Here is a 17,293-nt window from a genome sequence, read left to right as displayed (position 1 = left end):
ACTCCTCAGCCAACTATAACTCTTCAAGGAATGAATTTAGGTTTCCTAAGTAGCAGAAGACAGATATACAGAGGCGCTAACTGTAGTTGTAGCAACACAAGCTGAAGCAACAGATTCACCTTCAGCAATTACAGCCTGTACACTGTCCAAAGTGGAAACTATTAGCTGTTGTATGGCAGCTAGCTCTTTACTTCTTTGACTTACCTGAGAATGTGATGAAATGGCAGATTATGCAGCATCTAATGAATGCGAACTTTCCAGGTGCTGAATAAGACCAAGAATACATGGCTACAAATAGGATTCCCCATCCACAGATGATTTAGGCATATGCAGTATCTGTGCATGTAACTTACATTTTCCTCATTTCCAAAATGCAGGCTGCAATTGCATTCAGCTGCCTTGGTAAAATAGGAGGAAAATGTGTGGCCTTTCTGATTCCTAGGTAGCAATTCCAATATATTAATTTTTGTGAGACAAGTCAGGTAAGAAGTATGTGTGTAAACGGATTTGATAGTATGATATTCACACCCACACCCACATATCATGCAAAGCACAAAACTGGACATAGTTGCTGGTCAGTATATATGTAGTTGACATAACAAATGTATTTTGGAACTCAGGCATAAATGCACATGCATAATCACATCCAGTACCTATGTCACCTTTTCTCTTGCTGGGTTTCTTTTCCAAGTTCTTGTGATCAGGCAATACTGGACTGACAGAAGATTTCTACTATCTGGGTGCATCTCATTGTGGAAACCGTGAATTTGTTTTTATAAGATTACACTGGGTGTGCAATTGTAGTTTAAAATGTATTGCAGCATGCAGGTAAGATTCAGGAGGGGCCGAAGGATTGGGACCTTTATTTGACAGTTAAGGGAGGAAAGAAAATTAATAGAATTTAAGGGATATGGAGAAAAAATATTTAGGGTGGAAAAATATTGGTTTGACAACCTTGGGGCATCCCTTCAAATATATTTTTATTATTAGTTATATTCTATCCTCTAATAATCATATATGACTCCCAGGAAAATCAACTGGAGTTTACACTCCATATCTGAGGGCAGAATTTGGCCCTTATTTAATTGTTGTGAACGAATCTATTACAGTTTTCAATATATATTTGAAATATACCTAGCACTGCAATATTAACATGCTTTGACAATGAGCCAGCTCTCAAAAGAGCACATATAAAATAATCTGAGCCAGATCCTCAGCTGGTGTAAATTGGTGTAGCTTCATGAGCTGAGCTGACATACACCAGTTCAGGCCCTGATTCAGTGCACATTGAAATCAATGGAAGATCTCCTACAGACCTATAATTTGTGTGTGATCAATATACAGTACTAGGAAAATGGGTTAGCCTCAAGTGAAAATTAGGTCCTTAAGAAAGGCAAGCAGCTAATGAATTCACTGGAGACTATAAGAAACACTTTAGCAGGAAATGAGACTCCATGCAACACTGGCAGAAAAAAAATTAACAATGGTTATGTATCTCATCTGACTAAAATTAGAATTTATGGATCTTCCCTTCCCAACTCTGTTCATTACTGATGAGTCAATGAGTTAGCCTTTACAAATGGGACTGTTTTTAATTCATTAGAAAGAAAGAAAGAAAGAAAGAAAGAAAGAAAGAAAGAAAGAAAGAAAGAAAGAAAGAAAGAAAGAAAGAAAGAAAGAAAGAAAAAGAAATTTGCTTTAAACCTGTAAAACAAACCCACATCTTTCTTTATTCATAAATCTTATATAAAACATTACCATTACATTAGATTTTAAAAGTAGAAGTAAAAAGAAGATTGTTATTCTGATTAAGAAAAAACATTACATGAAAAAAATGTAAATCATGTAAGAAGTTTGAGTGCTGAAAAACTGACAAAAGCCAGGAAATTCAAGTGTAAAGTTCATGTTGCATGTCAGGAAAAGAAACAAGAAAATAGAGTTAAGAGGGAAAGGTCAGCATTAGCTTTCATTATTGTATTAATGTGAATGCACATTATCTGGATTTACACAAAAGCAGAAAGCTTTTCGGTAGAAATTATAAAATGTGCTCAACTTTTAGCTTCACAATTATTTTAAAGGTGTTTAAAAATACCTGTAACTTTAGCATTGTGCTCTTTATTTTGCAATCAACATATTTTTTATAATGCAGCTCATCAGTTGCTTTTATTCTGCCAATATTTGTCGTTTCCATACACAGATTATATATATGAAATTATCTTTGAGATCTAAACTCTCATTTGTAAAAATATTCTATCCCTCTGCTTGTAAAGATAGCCTTCCAAATATAAATTGCTTTAGTAATTAGTTCTACTGAATATATTTACACTTGAAAGGATTAGATTTTTCTTGGTAAATTTCAGTAAACACTGATTTCACCATACTCACACAAACCAAAAAATATTTCTATTGATAACAATCAAAATTTGGCTGGATAAAGTCAGAAAAATGCTGCTTGAGAATTTAGTAGAGTTTGATTTAAGAATATTTACATTGTATGTTTTGACATCTGATGTTGACAATTTGTATTTTAATGGTCATAAAGCTTTAGTTTTTTTAATCTCAAAGTCTATCATTTATTATTGTCTGACCGCCCCCTATAATTTCCCTCAACTATGAAAACAGAAATCAATAAAAATTAAAAAGTACTAAAAGTAAACATTGATATTATCCTTCAAAATTATAAAAAATAAAAATCTAATTTTGCCAAGCCTAAATATATTGCATATTATTTCACAAACGTGTGTGTAGCATGTATATTTCAAATGTTAATGCAATTGTTGAATAAATATAAATTAGTCCAACTTCTAAACATACATACAATAATTTTGCACATTTATAGATTTGTTTGACCTTTTGTAATACTGTCCATGTTTTATGGGTTTTTTTCCATATCATTTAAAGAAAATCAAATATAACAGATATTTTATTGTAAACTTCCAGTCTTGAATTATTAAACAGAAATAGTTCTATTTAAATAACTATGTTTAATCTTGCATATACAGTAAGGTATATATCTTAAGGTCCAGAAATATTTTGTCCTATTTTGACTGCTGTAGTTTGCAATGTGAAATATTAATAATTCAAAATATATTAGAAACTTGAAGTTCATGAACTGCACAATATGTCTAAATTATACTTTGGGTTTTTTAAAATATGAAATTATCCCATGTATGTACCCTGAATGTTGCAGCCACATTGCATGATTTTATTTTATTCACTGTGCCATAGCTTAATGAACTAAAGACAATTAAATACAATTAGACCCTAGTCTTGCTATTCATTGCCATAGATGTCAATGTGACTTTATGTGGGTGCAGAGGAGTACCCATGTATCATGGATTTCTCATGATACTATGCAGTCTTTGGGGCTGAAAAAATAGCTAGTATTCTCAGATAGAAATACAAAGGATACTGGGATGAGAGGCAGTCACTAGAGAAGTCTGTTCTGTTGGGGTCACAAGCAGAATAAAGCTCAGCATTCCTAATTTGCTGGTTTGTTATAGCCATGTTGGTCACAGGATATTAGAGAGATATCTTTTATTGGACCAACTTCTGTTGGTGAAGGAGACAAGCTACAGAGAGTTCTTCCTCAAGTCTGTGTCCTGCAAAAACTTTTCTTTTTCACCATCAGAAGTTGATCCAATAAAAGATATTATGTCACTCACCTTGTTTAGAAGTTCTTGATGAATTTTTGGCCACAATACAGTCAATAGCAAAATTTCCACTGATTTCACCTGTATGTCCCAGAATACCCTACAGCAAATATTTATGAGAGAGAGAGAGAGAGAAAAAGAGACCAGGGCTATTATAGAAAAAAGTATTATGCAAATATTTCTTAAGTCACAAGGCATAAGTCACAGTAAAAGAATTAATAACATTAAATCCTCTAAAATATATTAAAATAATGCATTTCTCTCATTTTTAAATGTTATAATGTGCTACTATCTCAACTTAGAGCATTTCCTCCTTCAGTATAAATTTTTATTATGACATCACCTAACTATTCATGGTTTCTCCGGGCTTTTATGCAGAATTTTAACATTTAAATTAACATCAAAATTTAAGAAAGTACCTTGTGTAAATCCCTGAATTTGCTAGGGGCTAGGAATGAAATGTAATGCTAATTTAATTTAGTAATTTGTTCTTCCCCTCACCCTCAGAAACACACAATTACTGCTTTTGAAAGACTTTTTTCTTATTCCATCAGGCTTGGACTAAATGGAAAGTTGAGTCGGTGAGCAAAGCCCAGGCTGCAAACATACCCGACTTCTGCTATTCAGTCTGTTACAAGCCAGAACATAGAGTGTTGAGAGATTTATTTCTGTAAACGGCATGTTCATTATCATATTTTTAGCATGTGAAAAGTAAATGAGTTCTAAAACATTCCGTAATAATCAGCCAAATATGAAATGTGAGATGAAAATCATTTGTGAGCATGTGTGTGCATGTGCATGTAGTGTAGAAATAGTTCATCAGATGAGTGGTTTCCTGACCTGATCTTACATTTATTTTCTTCTTTGAAAGGAAATGGAAATAGCTGATCTGACTTCCATCAGCACATAAAAGAGATTGTCGGTAATTTGTTTTCTGCAGGAACTCTTACACATACAACGATGTAGCAGGCAGTAAAGATCACCCACAAAAACTGTAGCAATCACAAGTGTGTGGCTAGGCATACACCGGGGACTGGTATATGCCATCATTTGCAAAATATGGATTTATTTTCTTTTCCTTTCTCTCTCTCTCTCTCTTTTAAGGCTACACACTATCCCTCCAGGTTCTGCAGTCTGGGTTTGATTAAATAATTATAAACTTCAAGCAGCAGATCTATCATTTACATTCTTGAACGTGCCAACATATGCCTTTTGTGGTGATGCCAACCAATACCAAAGCTTCTCTCATTATTGTCATTGAAAATACCGTGGTTCAATGTTTGTGCTGTTTCCTGGATTTTGGTGATATGATGTTGCCCAGCAATTTGCTGTTAGTGCCAACAACACTAAAGAACTTTATAATAAATCCTTTCTATATTTACTCAGTCCACCACTGTGTCACTGACATTAGCATTTTATAATGTTATGCTCCAAAGCACCTATTTTCTCTTTTTTAACTCCATGCTATTATGAATCTTAACAGAAAATGTGGTTTGCTTCAGTTTTTTGTATAATGATTGTTGTCTGTTGTGTTTGTTTCTTGAAAAGATGTGGCACTTGTAACTTCTTGGTAGTCGACAGTAAAGATAAACCAAACTAACAAACAATGCAAAGTGTTGTATTGAAAAGCGTAATGCAACAAGATTAGTTTAAAACATCAGATGTACTGTTTCCTGCAGAACTGATGTACAGAAAAGCATAATTAATATAATGTGAAATGGCATCATACTGTAGTGGGGCCAAATCATACTCCAGCCTACACTCTGGTTAGCTCCACTGAACTGGACTCAGGAGGTTTGTGCTCTTTGTCTAACTAAAACAGTACACAAACTAAAGAGAATGAAAATCAGTGCAGGCGTTTCCAAGCAGTGCTCTCCCCAGGAGTTCATCCCCTAGGTTGTCAAACACTCCTCCCACTTGACTAGTAATGGAAACCAGGCAGCTGGGTTTTAAGCAGCAGGCCACAGGGTCCCCAATTAATGTTCCATTGCCTGGCTAATCTCTCTCTTTGCCTGAGATTAAACACCCCTTAGACCCTCAACATTGGGGCCTTACCCGAGTCCTCTGCAAAAGAGTGAATTTCACCACTGGGTCTTCCAGTCTCTGCCAATCTGATGACATTGCACTTGCTGGCTCTTCTCTCTGGGGAGAAGGCAGGAAGAATGGGCACCTGCTGGTCATTCCTCTCTCTCTGAAGAGGAGCAGGAACAGTGGAAAGGTTTGGGGAAAGATGGGAAAAGGCAGGAATTTCTGGGTGGTAAAGGGATTTTGAGGAAGAAATGATACAAAGGGGACTATTTATTATTATTATTATTATTAAGACTGAGAGAGAAAAAATAATGCTTTTGCAGAAAGAAGATATACTTGGGGAGAGTGAGGGGCACAGAGGGGATTTGGGGAAAGAGAGAAGAGACAATCTGGGTGGAAATGAGTGTGGGGGATGCAGAGAGAGAAACAATGAGGAAATGTTGTGGGAGGAGAAAAATTACAGTATAGGAGAAAGAAAGAGTCCCTGAGAAATCTGATGAGAATTAACATAAGAATGGCCATACTGGGTCAGACCAAATGTCCATTTAGCCAGTATCTTATCTTCCGACAGTGGCCAATGCCAGGTGCCCCAGATGGAGTGAACAGAACAGGTAATCATCAAGTGATCCATCCTCTGTCGCCCATTCCCAGCTTCTAGCAATTGGTGAGAAAAAAACATTGCAGGCTGAAAGGGAAGAATTGAGAAGCTCAGCATGATTAGAGATGAGATTTGTGGAGAGACTCTAGAATTGTGGGAATCAGTCTGGTTTTGTTGTTTGCTGAAATAAATGGTGGTCAGAAGTTTTTTCAACAATAGGAATAACCTTATTTTCATCCTCTCATAACTCAAAATTGGCTGCATTGATTTTGCTGAACATTTTTAAAAATTGCCTTGTGGCAGAGGCCTCATGTAAAAATCTTATTCCCCAAACTGTATGTTTTGCAAATGTGTGTGTGAGAGAGAGTAATCAGGGGTTAGGATGGAAACTCTACTGTAATCTTAGCTATAGTAGCAAAAACAGCTATCCCAGTAATATGCAATGTGAGTTCACACAAGTCTGAGTACTGAACCCTCTTATATATGTAACCTACCCTGATGAGAAGCTCATGGCACAAGTTTAATTCCTTATGTTATGTTATGGGTCCCAGTCCTGTAACTGTCCCTCACATGTGTAGTCCTTACTCACTGAATACTACTACTGAAGTCAATAGGTCTGATTAGAGTTTGCTATTGTACTACAGTTTACTAATAAGTAGTGTAAGTACAATAATGCTAGTAATACACTCACATAAAGGGGCCCTAAAATGGATTAAATGTAATTTTCTGCCAGTGTGAAAGGAATTTTGTATAAATAAGAATCAGGGCCACTGTGCCTTCTCACAAGGATAAGCACTACTCACATGGATCCGTTTGAACATTTTTCATTAATGACAATAACAAAAATAATTTTGAATAAAAGAGACTGTGATGAAAATATAATGATCCACCTGATGCTGAGAGAGGACGTGATTCTACAAAATAAAGATAAAACCATACGAGTATTTTTGCTCATCAAATTGGAACTGTAAGGAAAACCCATTAACATATTACCCACTTTTCGTGTTGTAAGAAATATGAGAATGTACAGGTGTTAAATTGACCACCAGAGGGCACTCTTATTTTTCCTGGAAAACAACAGAAACATATTGAGAATAACGAAGATATATTAATAAAAAATAAACTCAAAGGTTAATAAAGTGGAAACACGTGTTCTCCAGTTCACACCAAGATCTATGTCAATGCAAAATTTTGTAAATGACTGGCTGTAGATAGTCTTCAATACAAAAAATACAAAGGAGTATTTTCTTATATTTGGGCTACAGATTCTTCTAGGAAAAAGGCATCTATTAAAATATTTCTTTAGATATGATAATAGGGTAGGTATGTTTGAAATCACAAATAAAATAAACACTGAAAACCTTTGAATTGTCTGACCAATCCCAGATCTCTCTCTCCAATTTAAACTTGTGTCATGTGTAGGCAGTAACTGGAGTGTTTTTTCTAACTTTAGTCACTACCAACGATGGAAGGAAGTATAAGACTGTAATATAGCTACATACAGAGACCAAAAATGCTTGTGCCACTGTGCTTCTGCATGTAATTGGATACGCAGACATCTATATACCCATTTTCACATGTGACTGAGGTTGCTGAAAACACAAATTGCACACACATTTTGTGTGTACATCAGGACCTCCGCCCACTAGACATTTTTAACTCTCAGTAATCTAGCACTCAATTTTTAACTCAGGTGAAGGTGTAAGATCTGAAGATAATCATCCTATTACTGTGAAGTATTGTAAATAACATATACAAATTATATAAATACTATGTTCTAAGTTCACTGGGCCAAATTTCTTCCCCAGTGTAACTCCATCGAATTCAGTTTGTTCAGTCCCATTGTTATGGGAATAACATTTAAAAGATATTCTAACAAAATATGCCAATGTATTGAACAATGAAATATCTTTCAAGGTAAAACAATCTAAATGGGCCAAATTTACTTTCAGAACCACATGTAAGTTTCTTATTGCAGTTGACTAGAACCACTAGCAGTTAAAGCCAGGTACGGCTATGAACATTTTATTGGTACTTAAATGGAGAAACTGCGTTTTCAGTTCCATAGGAGTAAATAAGGAGCAACTCTACCAAAGTAAGCGTCATTACTCCATGTTTACACTGTTACAACAATGAGCAGAGTCTGTCTCCAAATCTTGACATTGCATATGACTGTGCTAATACCAGCAACCACCCTTTTCCAGTTCTGATTTTCTTCTATAGTGAATATACATGTATTACTGGGTTGCATGAATATTATTTCATCAGTGTGTTTCATTGAAAAATATTCCTAATAAATAGAGCCTAAATTATAATTCAAGTACTTCTTTGTATAACTCCTTGTTCTGTTCTAATTTTTAAGACGGCGGTGTATATCAATGCCAAAACGTCAGAAGGACCATATCAAGGAGCATACTGGGGAATACAGCAGATATCAACATTGGTTTAATTTATTTGCCTGCCTCCCTCTGTGCACACACGGCTATTGGGTTGATGCAATGCTTGATTTGTTATTTTATACCAGTATTTACGAAGGTCACTTACTCTACTTATGTTTTCACTTATGGGACCTAGTTTGTTACACAAACCACTACTGCAAGGATGATAGAAAAGTCTGTTGAAAGATCGAAATCCCTGTGATACAAAGGTGGCAGTGATTATTCTCACACTGTGACTATTGGGAAGGAAATTTCTTTTGGTTTGGTTTTAGATACCACATGACTGGGTTATAGATTTTTATAGTATTAGCAGTGCTGTCAGGAGCAGATACAGGCTACAATCTGCCAACTGATCCTCTCCACAGTGAGTGGGTTTATTTATTTATTTATATTTAGATGGGACTTTTTCATCACCTTTGGCAAAATTAAAGCATTTCTACACAGGTACCTGCATGAACAAAGTAATTTGCAAATGGCTCACATCAAGAGGATAAAACTTTTTATACAGCATATCATAACATGTTCTTTCAAACAGGCTTTGGCAAAAGTCAAGGAGCTAGCTCCTCTGCTAGTGTTAATCAGTGTAGCACCATTGATTTCAATAGAGCTATTCTGGTTTACACTAGCTGAGGATTTGGCTCCAGGACATTTTAAATGGTCATATTTACAGTTATGCACAGTGATTGAACTGGAGGTGGAAGGAAGTCGTTATGCTCTCCCTCCTCCTCCACTTTCCTTTTTTCAGTCATCTGTGGCAAGAACCCACCTAGCTACACCTCACAGCAAACACATGGATAGTTCCACATGATCCTTTCAAGAGACTATATTCAGAGCAAATGTCAGTGCCTTCATTTCCAGTGCAGAGAGAGCAGAAGGTGTTCAGTATCTCCCTGAATCTGGCCCAAGCTGTCTAAGGTGAAGAAACAAAGAGGAAATTGTTTACTAATAGCCTGCCCAGCATTTGCACTAAGTATTTATTTGTACATTGATTAAGACCCATTTCCAATTCCACAGTCAGCTAAGAGTATTGATACCAAGAAAGATGACAAATGGGTACAGAATAAGAATATGTTGTCTATGCTGTTGCATTTCTTTTTTCCTCCTGAGACAGTCTGGACTAAATTATTCATTAGATATTTTTCTCTGAATGGCAAAGTATACAATAGTATCTTTTAAAAATAGCTGGATTAGTTAGGCCAAGTTTTCCTCTCCATTAACCTAGGATAGCCCTACAGTAAACCATGTTCCAGTGTAAGGGAGAAGACAATTTGACTCATTTTCCTTAAGTGTGAGTATAAACTGCACCAGCCAAAATACAGCTAATAAAATGATCTTCCTCATCAATTACTTGATCCATGGCATACCTTTAGGGTTGCCAGGCATCCAGTTTTTGGCTGGAACGCCCGGTTGAAAAGGGCCCCCCTGCACCCCAACCCCTGCCCCAGCCTGGAGCCTTCTCCTGTACCCCAAACTCCTCAGACCTGGCCTCACCCCAGAGCCCCCCACACACTCTCCAACCTCCTGCCTCAACCCAGTGAAAGTGAGTGAGGGTGGGGGAAAGCGAGCAACGGAGAGAGAGGGAATGGAGCGAGTGGGGGGTGGCGCCTCAGGGAAGGGGCAGGGCAGAGGCAGGGTCTCAGAGAAGGGGCGAGGCAGGAGTGTTCGGTTTTGTGTGATTAGAAAGTTGGCAATCCTACACGCCCTCTTTGAATTTCTGCACTGCCATCCATTCTCCACCACACTGAGTTTAAATGCCATGTCTTTATCTTCAAGAGCCTACATAATTCAGCATACTGCGGTGCTGATCTAGACTAATAATTGCACCAATGCTGCTGTGTGACTCATAGGCGTGCTAGAAAGAGAGTGTTGTTTTATTTCCTGGCCACCATCACATGACATGGGTCGAGGTTACAAAAAGTCCTACTCCTGTCACCCAGCAGAAGTCACTCTCCACCGATTCCAGCAACTGTTGTTACTCCAGCTCGCTATACAACAAATGCCAACCCAAATATCCTACAACTGTCTCTGTGTCTCCGACCATGCGGCCCATTATATATGAATTCCTTCCTAATTCTGTTCTGCAAAGCGCTGAACCACTCCTCATTCAAATTTCTCCAGTAGATGCGCTGTTTCCAGGATAGCCATAACAAGTACAGCAGTCATTATTATTATTAATTAAAAACAAATACAAACTTTGAGTGAACCATACAGAAGTGCTCATGTCTCAGCTGAGTATTATTGATGTATGCCTTGTCCTTTCTCACTCATCCCCTGCTCTCCTTCTTAACCCCAGCTGACATGTCACATCTAAAACAAGAGTGTAAGTTGCTCAGTTCATGGACTTTGTCTTTCTGGTTGTCCTCTCAAATACCTAGCACTATGTTAAGTGTTGTTTAAAAAGTTTACGCACACATTTAAGATGTCAACAAAACTGTAGTAGAAAGTGTCTGCTTGACGCTATTGGCAATTGCTGCCATGATCACTTTTAAAGTGAAAATGACAACAGATATAAGCAAATAAAACAACCCCTTGCTCTCTTTTCCAGCCCACCCCATGCACACTCACCCCAAAATGTTTTCTCCATATCCTTGTGCTCACATTTCAAGAAATTACTGCTGGAATCTGGTCTGCTGCTAGGACGGAGCTTTTTTTTAAAGGCTAAATTCCAGACAGTCCATCTGGGAGTCTGCAATGTTTGATATTTTCTCTTTCAGGTAAAAGCGAGAAAACAGTATGTGGAAGGCGCGAGCAAATGACATCCTGCAAAATAATCAAACTCCTTTCCATAGCTAACTTTCTAAATAGAGAACAGACACACAGAACAAGGCAGCAGTAAGTGAAATAGATCACAAAGTATCAGTGATTAGAACATCATGTGCGAGAATGCGTTTAGTCCTGGAGCTATGCTGGGGCTCAGTCTCAGGACAGACTCAGCCGCCAGCATTCAGTGTGGTTAAAAAAAGAAGAAAACAAAAATGCACAGAATGTGTGACAGTCTACAGATTTATGGGAAGCCACATGTTCAGGTTACATGATTTTAACAGCGAGTTCTACATTTACAAATACTTACCTGAACTCATTATGGGTAGGGGCTGTTTTATGTTTTTGCTTTTAAAATAATATCAATCTAAATGCTTTGGAATATGTATTAGTCATTTAAGTCCAGATCCTAAACCCACTAGTGGCAAAAAGGAAATGTAAGGGCTGCCTTAAAGCAGTAGCTCAGTATCCCCCTTCCATGTCAGAAGGGTCTGGCATATCCAGCCCCTCCTGGCACCTGTGGGCAGGGCTGGAATGTAATGCACTCCAGCAGTTGAGGGCTGTTTTCTACCAATACAAGCACTGAGACTGATCTAATGTGAGCCAGGGACCTGTGATAGCAAGACTGCATGAAGCCTCCCAGGTATGGCGCACCCAATAGTGACCCTATAGTTGGTACTAGTTTGCAAACTACTTGGCTGTCTCAGCAGAGAAGCAAGGACTGAATGATCATTGAGACTTAACTAACATCTCTGTTTTCGAAGTGATTTCTGCAGGCCAAAGTTGACCCACATCAGTGAGTAATGGGGAAGCAGCACATACTGCTGCAGCTCATGGTTCTCTGTTCTCTGTCTGTATGCCTACATGTGCTAAAATAAAGGATATCAGAGCCTAAGTTTCCCTGGGTTCAAACCCCCTTAATCTTCTTGCTGTGAGTAAGCAGGAAAAGCTGAGCTGAGGGAAGAACAAAACTTCCCAAAGGCGGTTCCTTAAATACCACCTTGCCCATGTTGCTGTGGCTACATGTGTATGGTGTGTCCTCAGGGATAGCTGTCCAGGTACAAGAAGTGTCACAAGAAATAATTTGCATTACCTTTCCAGTACAAGAGACAGTATCTCAGTCTTCTGAACTTGGACTGATGACAGAGCTTTTAAAAAAACACAACCCAATCTAGTGAGCTTGTCTCCCCAGTGGGTTTTTGCATGCTCTCACAGCACTAATAAAAACATACGAAGAAGGTAAATTAGGACAGACGACTGCTTCTGTCAACGTTGAACAAACAGCATCTTTAAAGTTTATGTGTGACTTAGCATTCAAGAATGCAGACTTTGTTTTAGTTGATGGGCTTGTTAAATAAAATACTTTGATAGCTCCAGAGGAAAAAAAAGAATTATATAGAAATGAGAATAGATTAAAGCAAAGAAAATACCCTGACAACAGACATGAGCCTATTTGATTAGCTCACCCTATAGACTAGAAATAATTAAAATAAAGAAGATAGATGGAGGCTGCCAGGTGCTTAAAACAACATCTCAGACTCTACCATGGCTCGAGATTGTGAAAACCACCAAAAGTGCAGGCTTTGCTGCAGATGTTGAGCATTTCTGCTGGCTAAAGGACTGTAGAGGGCAAGAAGAGTTTGAATTTAGTGTGAGTAAAGCTGAGAACATACAAAATTAATACCAAATTCTTCACTGGGGTGGTTACAGAGAGAGGGCTGGAGAACTTTTACTGCTACTAATAATTGGTGAAGTGGGTACATCAGAGCAATTTTATGTACAGTTCCATCTGGCAGGCAGAACAGCTTCACTTCCCACTCAACACAAGTCTGATTCGCTCCTCTGTTCTGCCCCTTGCTTCTTGCTCACCGCCTCATGACCACCCACCTGCTGCCAGTTGCCCACCCTGCTTTTTGAATTAATGCAGTAGATATTTGCCTTTAGAGTGACATGTTACAGTCCCAGGTGAACCGCTGTCTCCTGTCTTCTGACTGTAAATCCTACAGCTGAGAGTGTCAGCAGACTGGCAGGTGCGGTTAGGATCAAAGCAAAACCTCCCATGGAGCTTAGGGGGATTTCCTCACTGATACGCTGATAAACACATTAGTTGACTGACTGACACTGCCCAAAATATTTGTCCTTCACTGCTGTGTTTGGCTTTGATTTTGTGGCAACTCTGGTAGTTTGTGACTGTGTCTTTATCCCTGTTATACATCCACCTCTCTTTGCTTTCTCTCCATTGCCCTTCCACTAAACACACTAAAAGATTAGGAAACCTGCTATCAGTGAGGTTTCCTCAACTCCCTTCTCTTCCTTAGCAAGCATTCAAAAAGTTCTCTTCTCCTCCTATAACTCAGTTTCTTGTGCTGTAATTGATAATGGAATTTTAGTGGAGTTAAAAAGAAGAAAACAAAACAGGGAAATCCATACTATTAGAGATGTGTCTTGTACCAAACTATTTTTAGTCCAATAACTACAGGTTAATTAATTCTCAATATCTGACCAGCAGGAGTCATGTGTCTTTTATGTTTTAATTGGCTAGAGGTGCCTGTAAACCCTGAATGTTGATATGTTATTGCAACCTATGTTCTAACTTGCATCTACGTCTACTATGTAGCCAAAACTATGCAGAAGAGCTGAACGCTACTCATGAACAGAGAGAGCAGCTTCAGAACTGCTGAGAAATAAAATGGTGAAACTGCTGCTTTTCTCTCTGGCTTTTGGAAACTTCTGTGCTTTCATATAACATTAGATAATTAAAAGCATATGAGTAAGTGTTTTTTGACTATGCAATACACAATATCAACAACTAAGAAGCATCTTGAATTATTTCAGACACATTCACAGAGTTTACCCCAGCTGACAATCTTACTCTGCATTATTCAACATATATACTACTTTTCCTAACTTACTAAACAAAACAGGTAGCTTTGATTTTTTTTTGAATCAATGTGATATGATCATGCTTGATATTTAACTGCGGTGATAAATACATATGGTTTAGCAACTCTATTATATGCCATTTCTTCCCTTATAACGTTAGAACAGCTGGTTGCCAGACCCACAGATTGCTTCAGCTTTGTCAGGAGCATCCAGCATTTTTTAAAACCATCTCTTGACCTCAGAGAGGAGGTCAATGTTTCTCCTGGCAGCCCTCTAGTTATTTTTTAAGTATCTTGATTTTTTGTGTGTGTGTGGTGTAATGCAATTTTACTCATTATCACTGCAGATGTCAGACCAAGACTAGCAAGATTACAGCAGTAGCTGGAGCATATGGTTGAGTCATATGAATAATAATCATAAATTTTTTTTGACATTGGCCCATTATTATATCCTGATCATGTCCCCTTGGAATCCCTCTTTTGGTATAATGTTTAAGTCATTACAAGGTATCTCTGGAGGTTGAGATTTATAGAGAGCTGGTTGGGAGAAGTACAGTGTTAGGAGTGTGTTTATACAAACATAAAATATATACCACCATATACCAGTGTATCTATATATATGTAAGTACAGAGACGCGCTGTTTATACAGACATATATGATAGGCAACTAAGAACTGGCTGTCACCAAATGCATCAAGTATTTTTGATGACATCTTAACCACAGAGTTATCTTAACTCTGTGGTTAAGATCATCTTAACTTGATCATTCTGTCTTCTTTTTAGTTAACTAATACTAATAGTCTTTTAGCTTGTGCAAGTTACATTTTCTTTCTGAGGGAGATTGAGGAACCAGGCACATAGCAAACAGTGGAAACAGCTGCAGGAAAAGAGCATCCTCTTACCCCACTGATCAATTTTGCTCATTTCAGTGGGACTCTACAATTATTTTTTACTAATTACTTGTCAGATGCAGCAGCAATTAGAGATGAGCTCAGATCAAAACCTTGCATCTGAACATCTCAAACTTCAGGGAAGGTCAGATTCAGTTCTGTACTTCATGGATGACCAATTACATCTATAATGAACTGACCCAATTTCCTAGATGTGAACACACTGGATTTTGGAGAAATATGGATCTCAATATAATCATTACAAATCTTCAGTAATACCAATGTAACAAGTTCCGACTGGGGCCACTGCTGTTAGCTTATCCCAGTTTGGATCAAGTGGTTGGAAGGTTGTTACATTTTAACTTCTTTGCATGGCTGCACTGTGTAGAAAGAAGTCACAAAGCAGGCAACCAGGCAGATAAATCTGAAAGGGTTTCCATAGTGCTGCTGCTGAAACTGAAGGTGCTGATGGTATGGAGGGCTTTACTGATTTATGCAGGGGGGAGAATTTGGAACGAATTATTTTTGTGTTGACCTGTCATCTTCAATATGATCTTGGGTCCAACTTGTTGGCCATTTTGTTTCTGCTTTATTATTGCTCAGACTGTTACATACACTTTAAAAGTAATTCTCTCCCATCTCTAACCTCCACGGTTCTACAAACTGGTAGCTAATTGTAGCCCTGTTTTTTGGAGAAAGACTCCTCGGTCGTTTCTCTAGTCTCTCAGTATGGCACAGACCAGTTCTAAGTAGAAAACCTGACATTCTCTGCATCCCACCAAACAAAGAGAACGAGACACACATACTGATTCCTCATATGGGATCAGATATTTGCTCCAGTCACACCTTCTGTAATGAGATTTGGCAGGCCTATATCAGGTAGACAACACGAGAAGAAACTTTCCCTGCCACATTGAGGTTGTTACTCTGACAATGCTTTAGAAAAGAAATATAAAGGATTGGAAGAAAAGGACTTAGATGAAGCTCCACAAACACAACCTTTTGTCAAATTGATATGCCAGTCTTCTTAGACACTTGCAATTCCAGCTCCCCTCCCACAAGGAAATGCCTTTGTACAGAAACTCAGTGATATTCAATGCTATTAACTCTACAAAGGAAGAAATCCTCCTGCATGACAGGATGGAGTTTACAGATAAGGAACTGATACACAGAGAGATTAAGTAACTTGCCCCAGGCCATATAGGAAGTCTGCAGAAGAGCTGGGATATGAATGCAGATCATTTGAGTCCCAGTCTGTTGCATAAACATAGGACTATCCTTTAGACCTGAATTTCACTGTCATTGTTTCTGTTATATCAGGGAACAAATTCAACCAAGGATAAATTTGATGACATGTGTTTGGTGGTAGGACTGTTGTGGTAAAAAGATGACTATTAAATCTTACTGTTGGGGTAGTATTTGGCCAAAACTATCTCTAGTGCAGCAGTTCTCAAACTGGGTCACAACCCCATTTTAATAGGGTCGCCAGGACCAGCATTTGACTTGCTGGGACCCAGGGCTGAAGCTGAAGCCCGAGCTCCACCCTCACCTGGGGTAGTGGGGCTCAGGCTGCAGCCCCTTCTCCCCACACCAGGGGCAGCAGAACTTGGGCTATGGCCTCCTTTCCCCCGACCCAGGATGGCTGGACTTGGGCTCCAACCCCCACCCCCAGGTGTCATGTAGTGACTTCATTTTCAGAAGGGACACTCTGTTCTTGTGTAAATGGGATATACCAGAGACAGTCTCTTTGGGTTTAGATCACAAATATGAGGGAGGGGCTCCACTACAGTATCCTCTTAATAACTATTCCAAACATTTTCAGATTTAAAAAAAAAGTTGGATTGACTGCATGCCACCGGTTAATGATATAGCAGTGACAGTTGACTGCCATTACTTAATGAACTGGTGAAGGAAGTTTCTTCAGTCATGGTCAATCACTTCTTGCCATTGTTTGTCATATGATTGTCCCTTCGGTATTTAAAAATGTCTGTCAAAATGTTACGCAGCTGATCTGATCTCTGGTTGTCTGTGATGATATCCAGCT

The 17,293-nt window shown here is 38.2% G+C and overlaps 1 long non-coding RNA gene across 5 annotated transcripts in view; it reads right to left on the bottom strand.

The window, feature by feature from the left end:
- The window catches only part of LOC115655400, a 72,723-nt gene that overhangs the window by 28,940 nt on the left and 26,490 nt on the right, over positions 1-17,293 (bottom strand). The window contains exon 3 of one of the 5 annotated variants that reach the window (XR_004001377.1): positions 3,666-3,753. The exons of the other annotated variants lie outside the window; for them this stretch is intronic. This is a non-coding gene — a long non-coding RNA (uncharacterized LOC115655400). The remainder of the gene's footprint in view (positions 1-3,665; positions 3,754-17,293) is intronic. 5 annotated transcript variants of the gene reach the window in all.

The sequence above is a fragment of the Gopherus evgoodei genome, chromosome 7, assembly GCF_007399415.2.
Source record: "Gopherus evgoodei ecotype Sinaloan lineage chromosome 7, rGopEvg1_v1.p, whole genome shotgun sequence".
NCBI classification, from domain to species: Eukaryota; Metazoa; Chordata; order Testudines; family Testudinidae; genus Gopherus; species Gopherus evgoodei.
Note: the sequence above shows the minus strand (reverse complement) of the source record. Positions and strands in the feature narration are given on the sequence as shown.